Source organism: Lycium ferocissimum, unplaced genomic scaffold (genome assembly GCF_029784015.1).
Source record: "Lycium ferocissimum isolate CSIRO_LF1 unplaced genomic scaffold, AGI_CSIRO_Lferr_CH_V1 ctg11824, whole genome shotgun sequence".
NCBI lineage: Eukaryota > Viridiplantae > Streptophyta > Magnoliopsida > Solanales > Solanaceae > Lycium > Lycium ferocissimum.
This window is the reverse complement of record NW_026714046.1, coordinates 26,742-38,662: the sequence shown is the minus strand read 5'-3', so window position 1 is coordinate 38,662 and position 11,921 is coordinate 26,742. Positions and strand designations below refer to the sequence as shown.

General features: G+C 33.8%; 1 pseudogene; it reads right to left on the bottom strand.

Moving 5' to 3' along the window:
- Nucleotides 1-498: 498 nt before the first annotated feature.
- Nucleotides 499-7,303, bottom strand: LOC132041829 (vetispiradiene synthase 2-like; annotated as a pseudogene).
- Between the last annotated feature and the right edge of the window lie 4,618 nt (nt 7,304-11,921).

Below are 11,921 nucleotides of genomic sequence, written 5' to 3'. Positions count from 1 at the left end.
GTCGAGGTGGGGGGAATGAAAGATGGGTGGAAGTCTCTTTGAGGTAAAATAGGGGAAGGAAAGAGGTGTGAGCAGAGAGAGCTTTTTGCTTGCCTATTCCATGGCCTTTTCCCGGATCCCCTTTGACGATCCTTTTTTTTCCCCCCTTTTATTTCTTTTTTTCTATGACTTTGTCCAAGCCCCAACACAAATTAGTACTTAATGATAAGAGGCTTTGATTTTTTTTTGGACCCCAAATTGATAAAGTATTATCTTAAAGCGATTATTACATGCGTATACGTATTGGTTGCAACAAAGATATTATTTATACGCATAATATGAAGGACTTATCTTTCTTTTTCACCGAACAATGTTAATAAATTTTTTAACTCACTTGTTCGCATTATGGAGCCTTCTTTTGAAACTTTACCGGTAAGTTCTGTAGTTTTTATTTGTATACTAAAGAAAAGTAGGTTCCTAAATTTCTTTTTCAATAACCGTGAAGAAAGACTCCACGGTTTAGATCTCAATGGAGTCCACGATTAAATGCGATGTGAGGTTTGTCTTGAACTTTTTAAGATTGTATCCATCTTGATTGTGCTTGTAAGTGACATCTACAATTCGAGCGAGATTGAGGATACGAGTAAGAAGTTACGATCTTTTGATGTTGGACGAAGAATTTCTTCATTTACATCCTTCCATGCTATCTCGGCCAAAATTGGAATTTGTCCATTGCTACTTGTCGATTCATAATCCCTCATATAGCACTCAATTCTTTTGCAATTTGGCCCCCACCCTTCTCGGCTAATTCTGAATGATTATAATGCATATATAAAATGAAATCATTTTATATGGATTTACTGCCCGATATAATTTTTAAGATAATTCTTGTAGTATAATGTGATGTGTACCTCATACGTGGCTATGTCATCAACAACTCGGCATAATGTAGCATTAGCTACAAAGAATTTTAGGGTTTGTAGCCAACCATATGAAATCTTCCTTGGTAAGTGACTTCGTTTCCCCGAATAGGATGTCGTGGTTAGCTTAAGTAAGATGTCTTGGTACTAGTGCATTGCTAAGGTACTCGGAAACGATGGCATATATCCTCAATAAACCATTTTGCTTCAACAAAATAATTTCTCACGTTCTCCTTCATCTTTTAACAACATTCAAGATATATTATCGGTCAATATTCCAAAATAATTTTTGACGATAAAGAAAAATAAGGTAAATACGAGGATTTTATAAATAAGATGTTAATGAATATATATATGAGTGAGTGAGTCATACTCTTTCTTTTGCGTAGTGGACAACATAAGATCTACCATCCTTTGACAACTCCTTTGCATAATCGTCATAGAGATCATCCCAGGCCTTATAACTGATTTTCATGTATTATAGTCGGTCGATTTGACTGAATATCCCATTTTGTATGGCATCGGTGTAGACCTCGAGTTCTTTTACGATTATCCAAGACTTCATCCGTGTCATCTACTATCGAAGTGAGTGCTATAGTCTTAGCAAGCATGACACGGGCTTGAGAATATTGAGTTCATCATACACCCCTAGCGTCCAAAAGTTAATCTTCGTTGCTTAAACATCCACTTGAATATGGAAGTGTTGTCACAAAATCCAAATCTTTCCACACAAAATAAGTATCAGTCTCAGAATCTAATAAACTAATATATGAACAAACAATTTATCTTTTTCATTTAAATTAAAACATCAGTGTACCTTGATACTTGACAATTAGTTCGTGTATGTTGTTGTCAATTTAATATTGTTGATGTAAGTTGTAATCCATTTGGCAAATCGAAGCAACATATCATTTTTGAATTCTCTCTTCGTAGATAGAGATGAAGTATGGGTCTCGACTCTTGGCATGCCCTTATGTAGGAATTTAAATCGAGGGCGTGTGTCATTATACTCGGGAGGTGACTTCAAATGTGGAGCTTTGTATTCAAGATGATCGAGTGGAGAAAGCAAGTGCCTCTTCAAAATATCCTCTCCATGAGTCTACGACATGTGAAGCTTCGTATAAGTTCAAAATTTTTTTTGCACATGTTCCTAAGGGACTCCTTGAACTTGCCGTTCGTATCTTGGAATCTGCTAAAAATTTCTGGATCATAAATAAAAGCAAAAGATAAGAGAGCTGCTAAACTACCACACTAATTTGGCCACACTTATAAAAAGACCACCATAACCTTTACTTGAAGAATTTTTGCTACCAGCAATTTCTCACTAATAATTTTCCCTCCCAAACACACTATTAAATACACTTACTTATACTTATTCAAGTCAAAATATTTTGTAGATTTCAACTTGAAAATTTCAAGGAGAAATAAATAGAAAAATTAAAATAACATAATGTATAGAATGTTCTTCTTGCTTGATCCTTTTCGCCAACTTTAATCAAAGAAAAATCATCATTAGTAAAATAATTAGCTCATTTTACATATATTATTGTCTCCTAGAACTTAAAATAATTGGAGGTAATATGAAAACATGAATAGGTCCAAATTTTATATAATTGTATAAAGAAATCAGATACTTTATAAACATTCTACGAACTTTTACTAGATTTTTTTGGCATACATAATGGAAGAAAAAAAAAGTATAGTTTAAAATGTTAAATCCCAATATTTGTTTGCAATTTATTTTATTCCTTTATTAATTATGACAGTAATATTTATCATTTAAGACTAACTAATATTAAAAGAATTATATTAAAAAAATAATGAAAAAAATGATTAACTATATCATTAATTTTTTTTCTTCGTTAAAAGGTACTCCATTTTACCAAACTTTTAAAAAAATTATTAATACACCAAAATTTTCTTGGCAAAAACCGGAACTAGAGTTTTAACTATATATTCGGGCAAAAGTTAATATATAGTTCTAGTCAATATCACATCTCGCATATTGAAGCTTTATTTGCTGTAGCCCAACAATTCTTTCATTATATTTGTATTATAAAATCTATTGAACACGTATGAATAATTTGTCAAAAAAAAATTAATTTAATATATTTACAAAATTACTTGAATATGTCTTGAAAAATGAATTTAAATATGTCATTCAACTAGTTACGCATCAGATGGTCGAATTAGAACATTATGATTATTTTTTCTTTCACACTTCAAATGTTGGTAAGTCTATCACTCACCAAAGCTTAAGTTTTGCAACCAGATTAACGACTCAAATTTTTAAGAAGAAATAGAGGAGAAAACATAAAAAAGACTCATCGTTTTATTTGAAAATTTTAATTTATTTCAAATTAATTATTCGATCTAGATAATACATCAATTAAGTAGAGTTACATTTTTTAATTTGAATACTACATATTGAAAACAAAAAATAAATAGTAAAAGTAAGTTTTTTGTTATTTTGTTATTGATATATATATATATATATATATATGCAATTTATTTATCTTAGAAAATATAAATTAAATCTTAGAAAATTAGATAAATATAATTAAAAATATATTAAATCAAGAAAAATAAACTAAAGAATAACACAAAGACGGATACATTAACGGTCGAGGGGTTACCGATACCTTAAATTTTGAAAAAGTGTCTCTCCACTAGCGAGATCCAAATTTAACTTCTTAAAGGCTAATATATTTTTTATTTTTTAGGGATCGAGCTTTCTACCCTCTCGAGACATACTTTTATTTTTAATTTTACTCCTTTGTTTACATTTTTATTCATTTACATTATTCTTTTTATTTTTAATGTTTTTTTTTTCCTCTTGTTCTTCTATTCTCATATACTTACTAGTTATCTTCCACCCTTAATTTAGAATGAGAGTTGAAAATTTTAATCGAACTTGTTAATAGTTCTAGTGACTTTAATTAGTTATTGCGCATTTATTTTCTTCTGATTTGATTATGTAAAAATGTGATAGCTGTCAAAAATGCCTTTGAGTACTTTTTAGTAATCTTAATATTTTTAAAATATAATATTAACGAAAGAGATTAATACCATAAAATATTAAAAATAATAAAGTAATCAATTAAATCTAACAAAAAATATCAAAATAAAGCTATAGATTTTTCATCAACTTGTCTAATTAATATGAACGATTTTAAAAATAGAAAGAATATATTAACCATTTATCTTCAAATTTTATTCATTATAAAAATAAAAATAAAAAGGGAGAGAATTTTCTAATAAATTCAACAAATTGCGAATAAATGTTATCCATGAATAAATAAAATATATGGCTCATTGAGCTTTCTTCTGATTTTGTGTTGGTATTTTTACTTATATTAAGTTAGGAATATACCTAAAATATACTAAGAATATACTTATAATATACATCTACTTAAATTAAAAAATAGAAAGTTATATACTGGAAAATAACTTAAGTTATAATACATATATATATATATATATATATATATATAAGTTAATATATAAGTTAAGTTTTTTGTCTAAATTTATAAATTTCTATAAGGCTAATGGAAGACATACAAATGGGCAATTAAATGTTAATTCATCCACTACACTTACATTATATTGTGGACAACCAAATTGAAAGAAATGAGTGTGGAATTCAGCCAAGTGACTGAAAATAAGGCATCCATGTGAAGCATGCATTTGAATATTTAAGCATCTACTACTTTATGAAAGTATACATTGTTTAGGAGGACATAACATGGTGGAGGGATCATTTCACATTAAATATTGCTCATTCATCTTGGCATAATTACAATGGACAAAGGATGGTGTATGAATCATTCACCACACATACAATTGTCTTGTAAACAATTGAAAAGAAAGAAGAAAGGAGAAACAAGAAGGTGAGGCTTGGCCACTTACCTTGGCCGAAAGTTGTAGAAAAAAATAATGGAATTTTAAGTGTAAAGTTAATGGAGTGACTCATGCCATAAGTGGAGCATGTGACCAACTTGTAGGCATCAAATTTGAACCAAATAATGACCAAGAATCAGCCATCACATTCATTTCAACTACACAACACAAAGAAAGAAAACCTAGAGAGGAGAGAGAGAGCATTCGGCCAAGGGGCTGATTTTTGAGCCCTTTGAGTCTTGATCCAAAAATTATTTTCCAAGGTGTTTCAACCCTTTAGAAGGTCCCTAAAACGTGAAGATAGTCTTTGGAGCAACAAGAACCATTTTCCATCTCAAGTCACCAACTCTAGCCAAGTAGAGAAGTCAAGTTGTCAAGGTAAGATCTAACTTTCTTTTCATGTATTAAGGGTGATGTAGATGTGTGAATATAAGTTGTATGCATGAAATAAGGTGTGTTGATGTTGGAACATGATAGTAGTTATGGGGTTATATGTGTTGATGTTGAAGTATGGTTGTAACTTGACGAACATGAATCGCATGCATAAAATCATGAAAGTTGGTGTTGGAATGTTAGTTGGCCGTAGGGACTGTTTTGGTGGAATTAATGGACTGATTTTCTTTAATAAATATGGTTGTTACTATCATAGATCTCATGGTAAAAAGAATGAAAAGAATTGGAAGGTTAAAGGTGAAGTTATGTTAGTATGAAAATGGTTGAATCTATGATTTTATGTGAGTGATGTTGAAGCATGGTGTAGCCGTGTGTGGACTGTTTGTGAAGAAGTTAGTGAACTGTTTTTACTTGATATTTTGATTGTTATTATCATGAATTTTATGATGGAAATGAAGGTGTTTAATGGTTGGAGTTGAAACTAAAGTCATTTGTGAGTTGTTTTAAGGATTATAAAAATGACGATATAGCGTAGTTGCGTATGAATTGATGTTGTACTTGTCGTGTGGATAGCTGGTCATAACTTACTGAAATTATATGAAAAGAAGACATGAAATGATGTATAAAAATCGCATGTGGTTGGCTTAGTATGTTCGTAAACGTTTGCAAGAATTCCGAACATCGTTATGTTGTCGGTTAGAGACCTGTTTTGGACATGTTGTGGTAGTGGACTGTTTTGGACTTGTGTTTTCATTAAGTTGGAAAGAATAATTATAAGTTAAGAGTATACATCATATTGTATGTTGGATGGGCTGTTATAAGTTGTTACATGCAAACGTTAAGGCTACAAACTAATAAAAGTAACTTGAGATGTCGAAACCGTATGTGAATCGTTATTGCATGTTATGAATGTGGGTTGTTTAGAATATTGTGTGGGCTGTCCGGATTGGTATTGAACACATAATTATTGATGTTGTATTGGTAGTATGTGGTTGGTTTAGATACAAGAGAAAACATCGCCTAAACATCTAGAAAGGAGTTACTAACGTTAGAATACGTTTGAATCTCCTGACATGCTTAACCATAGTTGTTGGCGTCTTAATATAGGTTGAAGTATTATTGGGTAGCTTAACCAAAACTTATATTTTCTTCTCTGATTCTCATCCGATCTCCTCGGGAATGACACCACCAATCCCCATAAGCCATAAACATCAATATTAACAGAAATAATAAATTTTGAATCCGAGTCTTATTTCGTTCGTGACCATCTTTTCATCATAAAGAGGCATATTTAATGCTAAAACCATTTTAATTATCAAAAGCTAACCAAACGAACTCTAAAATTAGCTCCATCAATTTCTACAGGTCATAAATAATATTTCAAATCTAACAGAATCTTCAAATCGCCAATCAGAACACGTTTCCCCAAAATAAATAATTTATCCAAATAATTGAATTCCAAAATTTTCATAATGAAACCTTCTCCCAAAGTGAATCAAATGATATCCGTTGACTTCAATTTTTGCAAGCAGGTCAAAATAAATACTACGGAGCTTCTAGAATGGACGATACGTCAAAAAGATAATCGATTTTCAAACGACCGCTCGTCGCTCAAACCTGTTAATATTCTCATATTCTTTCGTCGAAGTACCCTTGCCAAAAATACTTAATGGAAATAATTCCCCTTTCTCCTTAGTTCATAAGTTCACTAACGTGATCACCGATCTCTAAAAGTCTTTCACCATTAGTACTAGTCACACCATCATCATTCGTTACCGTAAATAATTCCATTGACCCATGCCTTATTCAATAGTCCTCAAAAAAGGTGCTCACGTATGAATAACCAACCCCTTACTTAACTATACCGAACCATACACATCTAACTAACCGTGTATTTTTTTTTTTTTTTTTTTTTTTTTTTTCGCTGGCCTTTGGTCAACCCTAAGTCATTGTATTCAAAATCAAAGAAATCCTCAAGATTTAACCTTTGCACAACTTTCCGATAATTCTCATTCGAAAACTTAGATGCAGCGACCCGATAATCCTTCAACTATACCTCCATCCTTGTCCAACGCAAGAGTTGTTTCTAATTGTCGATCACTGGCTCCCATTAGCCTACGACAAGTTCAGCAGACCAACGCCTATACGACTTTAACACTACCCTAATACCAACCCACTATGAAAATGCCCACGAATCAACACTCTTGGCTTCAACAATTCCCTCTATCATCACTAACCTCGAAGATGCTAAGTGAACCCACGAACACACTTTACAAGTGAATGAACACTACCCCCTATTCCACTAGACTTCACTTATCATAAGTAACACCGCAACCCGATTTCTATCGGAAAACCATTTTCGAACGAACTCACAACCACTAATTATATTCTCGCTATCACAATACTAATCAAATTTAAGCCAACTCCACATTTCATAGCCTATACAATTTGTGCACACGCACACTTTGCAACTTATCTCATAAACGTATCAGATACCAATTATTCCGTTCCTATAGTGAAGATTGATTTATCTGAGTTTTTTTTTTTTTTTTTTTTTTTTTTTTTTTTTTTTACGCATTTGTCACATCATCAAAATAACACTCTTGCCAAAATACCATAAGAACTCTTACTTTGCTATACGCTTCCCAAAAATCGATCATATCATCAAATAAATCGCTCTTATTAAGCCATAAATGCACTCTTGCCCCTTTCGAGAAAACCCAATACTATAATTATGGAGATCCTATGACCACTATGAATCACCTCTCCCATCTCTTCAACCAACCTCACAATAACGAGCCTAACCACGACTCCACACATACAAACCTCAAGTCATATCTAGAAACCGAACTTAGTCACGCATCTAAATTAGGACAACACAACTCGTCTTGTACCACATGTCGGAAATAACCGTTCGCGCAAGAATTTAAGGATGAGTTCCCATCATCCGGAGAAGGTAAAACGAGAGAAGTTCGGATACCAATTGGGATCAACTAGATACCAATTTGAATGAAGTAGCACGAAATAATGAAAGAATCAAGTTTCCTAGATGTCCCATAGCCTCCCAATTATAAGTGTGGCGCGCAACACACCCATAAGTAGGACTCTACTAGACATTGCTCTTGTACTTATAGACCGGGTAACCTAAGCTCTGATACCAACTTGTCACGACCCAAATCATGGATCATGCGGGCACCCACACTAACCCTCCTCGGTGGGCGAACCCTTCGTATAACTACCTTAATTTGATACAACATGCGGAATAAATACTTTTATTATAAGAAATTTCCAAAATCGGTCTAGACTCACACAAGACGAGCTTCTTGGGAAGTTTACAATTTGAATAGATAACAGACTCAAACTGGATACGACTTTTGTTTAAGGATAGAGAACAACAGAAATCTAAGGAGAGACTCTGGATTGCAATAGCTCACCCAAACGTCTTTGACGAATGCCTCGAAACGGTCGTGAGACTCCGAACATCACCTGAAAATAACTCTACACCTGAATGAGTGTAGCAAGAGTAGTATGAGCACAACACAAGGCTCGTAGGTATCATAGGCCGACAATGGTTAGTTCACGCATATAAACAAGAAGCAACTAACAAGTAAGCGAGATAAGTAATCAAACACGTCACACATCTAGCATGAGAAAGTCTTGCATTAACGATAGTCACAAGGGATCTCAATATCTCGATTATAAGCCTAGGGAGAATTCTATAAACCTCGATTCCATCCAAGTCTTTAAAATAAATACTCACAAACAACAACTCGAATTCACAAATCAAGAATCAATCGAGAGAATGTGCCATGCCAATGACATGAATGACCATTCAAATGGAGTGCTATGCAATGCAATGTCGTGCTATGTAAATGTTATGCAATGCAAAGAGTCACCTCTCACACTCCACTCCCGTACACACATGCTATGGCAATGCCTCATAGTCATGACCCATGGGGGACCCGCGAAGTCCATGTACCGCTCGTGCTCTCCGGCAAAAACCTCGGAGGCTATCAATCACTCTCAATCTCAGGTAAAGACCTCGGAGTCTCTCTCCATCTCAATCTCCCGGAGAAACCTCGGGTCTCTGTCAATCTCCCGGAAACCTCGGATCTCTCTTATCTCATCTCCGGCAAAAACCTCGGAGTCTCTCAATCACTCTCCTCACCATTATAACAACATAAGAGTAATATGAAAGCATGTCATGCATGATATCGAAACTATATCACCAATATGCAATAAACAAGTACAAGTCATATTATTGCCCACGGCTTCAATCATCATATATTATTCCTATATATGATAGCTATATGTGATAAAGATACAATAGGTGATAATTACATCACATAGCACATAGAATATGGGATGCATGCATCGCATGGAATCAACCTCAATAATCACCGCAATCATAGGTTCCATAGATTCATACTAGGAATTGCAATTCAATATTCATATTCTCAAGAATAACCTTCCTCTTCCATATGACCAGTGGGATAACAAGAGAGAGAGAATTATATCAAATACATGAAATCACAATACAATGACAGCTCACATAACAATATCGTAATAATGGCGACAGCCCACATACAAAGATTTTAATGGCGACAAGCCCACATAACAACCGGCAATACCAACCTAGATGGAATTTACCTCCATGAATTTACCATGCCCGAAGGCCTATCATGCTTTCCCCGTCAATCACTACTATTTACATACGTTTCGCTAACCGGAGTCTAGACATAAAGTAAACCGTAACCTACCTCAATGCCGAACAGTGTCACGAACTTTCACGCCAAAGCTTTTTCCTTCGAAGTGCTTCCGATCGGACCAGGTCTTTAGTGCTTATTCGTCACACAATATGTGTACGCTACCCAATAATACTTCAACCTATATTAAGACGCCAACAACTATGGTTAAGCTACGGAGATTCAAACGTATTCTAACGTTAGTAACTCCTTTCTAGATGTTTAGGCGATGTTTTCTCTTGTATCTAAACCAACCACATACTACCAATACAACATCAATAATTATGTGTTCAATACCAATCCGGACAGCCCACACAATATTCTAAACAACCCACATTCATAACATGCAATAACGATTCACATACACATTCTCAAGTTACTTTTATTAGTTTGTAGCCTTAACGTTTGCATGTAACAACTTATAACAGCCCATCCAACATACAATATGATGTATACTCTTAACTTATAATTATTCTTTCCAACTTAATGAAAACACAAGTCCAAAACAGTCCACTACCACAACATGTCCAAAACAGCCTCTAACCGACAACATAACGATGTTCGGAATTCTTGCAAACGTTTACGAACATACTAAGCCAACCACATGCGATTTTTATACATCATTTCATGTCTTCTTTTCATATAATTTCAGTAAGTTATGACCAGCTATCCACACGACAAGTACAACATCAATTCATACGCAACTACGCTATATCGTCATTTTTATAATCCTTAAAACAACTCACAAATGACTTTAGTTTCAACTCCAACCATTAAACACCTTCATTTCCATCATAAAATTCATGATAATAACAATCAAAATATCAAGTAAAAACAGTTCACTAACTTCTTCACAAAACAGTCCACACACGGCTACACCATGCTTCAACATCACTCACATAAAATCATAGATTCAACCATTTTCATACTAACATAACTTCACCTTTAACCTTCCAATTCTTTTCATTCTTTTTACCATGAGATCTATGATAGTAACAACCATATTTATTAAAGAAAATCAGTCCATTAATTCCACCAAAACAAAAATTGAATACGGCCAACTAACATTCCAACACCAACTTTCATGATTTTATGCATGCGATTCATGTTCGTCAAGTTACAACCATACTTCAACATCAACACATATAACCCCATAACTACTATCATGTTCCAACATCAACACACCTTATTTCATGCATACAACTTATATTCACACATCTACATCACCCTTAATACATGAAAAGAAAGTTAGATCTTACCTTGACAACTTGACTTCTCTACTTGGCTAGAGTTGGTGACTTGAGATGGAAAATGGTTCTTGTTGCTCCAAAGACTATCTTCACGTTTTAGGGACCTTCTAAAGGGTTGAAACACCTTGGAAAATAATTTTTGGATCAAGACTCAAAGGGCTCAAAAATCAGCCCCTTGGCCGAATGCTCCCTCTTTCCCTCTCTAGGTTTTCTTTCTTTGTTGTGAAGTTGAAATGAATGTAATGGCTGATGTCTTAGTCATTATTTGGTTCAAATTTGATGCCTACAAGTTGGTCACATGCTCCACTTATGGCATGAGTCACTCCATAAACTTTACACTTAAAATTCCATTATTTGTTTTCTACAACTTTCGGCCAAGTGTGGCCTTCCTCACCTTCTTGTTTCTCCTTTCTTCTTCTTTTCAATTGTTTACAAGACAATTGTATGTGTGGTGAATGATTCATACACCACCCTTTGTCCATTGTAATCATGCCAAGATGAATGAGCAATATTTAATGTGAAATGATCCCTCCACCATGTTATGTCTTCCTAGAATAATGTATACTTTCATAAAGTAGTAGATGCTTAAATATTCAAATGCATGCCTCAACTTGGATGCCTTATTTTCAGCCCTTGGCTGAATTCCACATTATTTCTTTCAATTTGGTTGTCCACAATATAATGTAAGTGTAGTGGATGAATTAACATTTAATTGCCCATTTGTATGTCTTCCA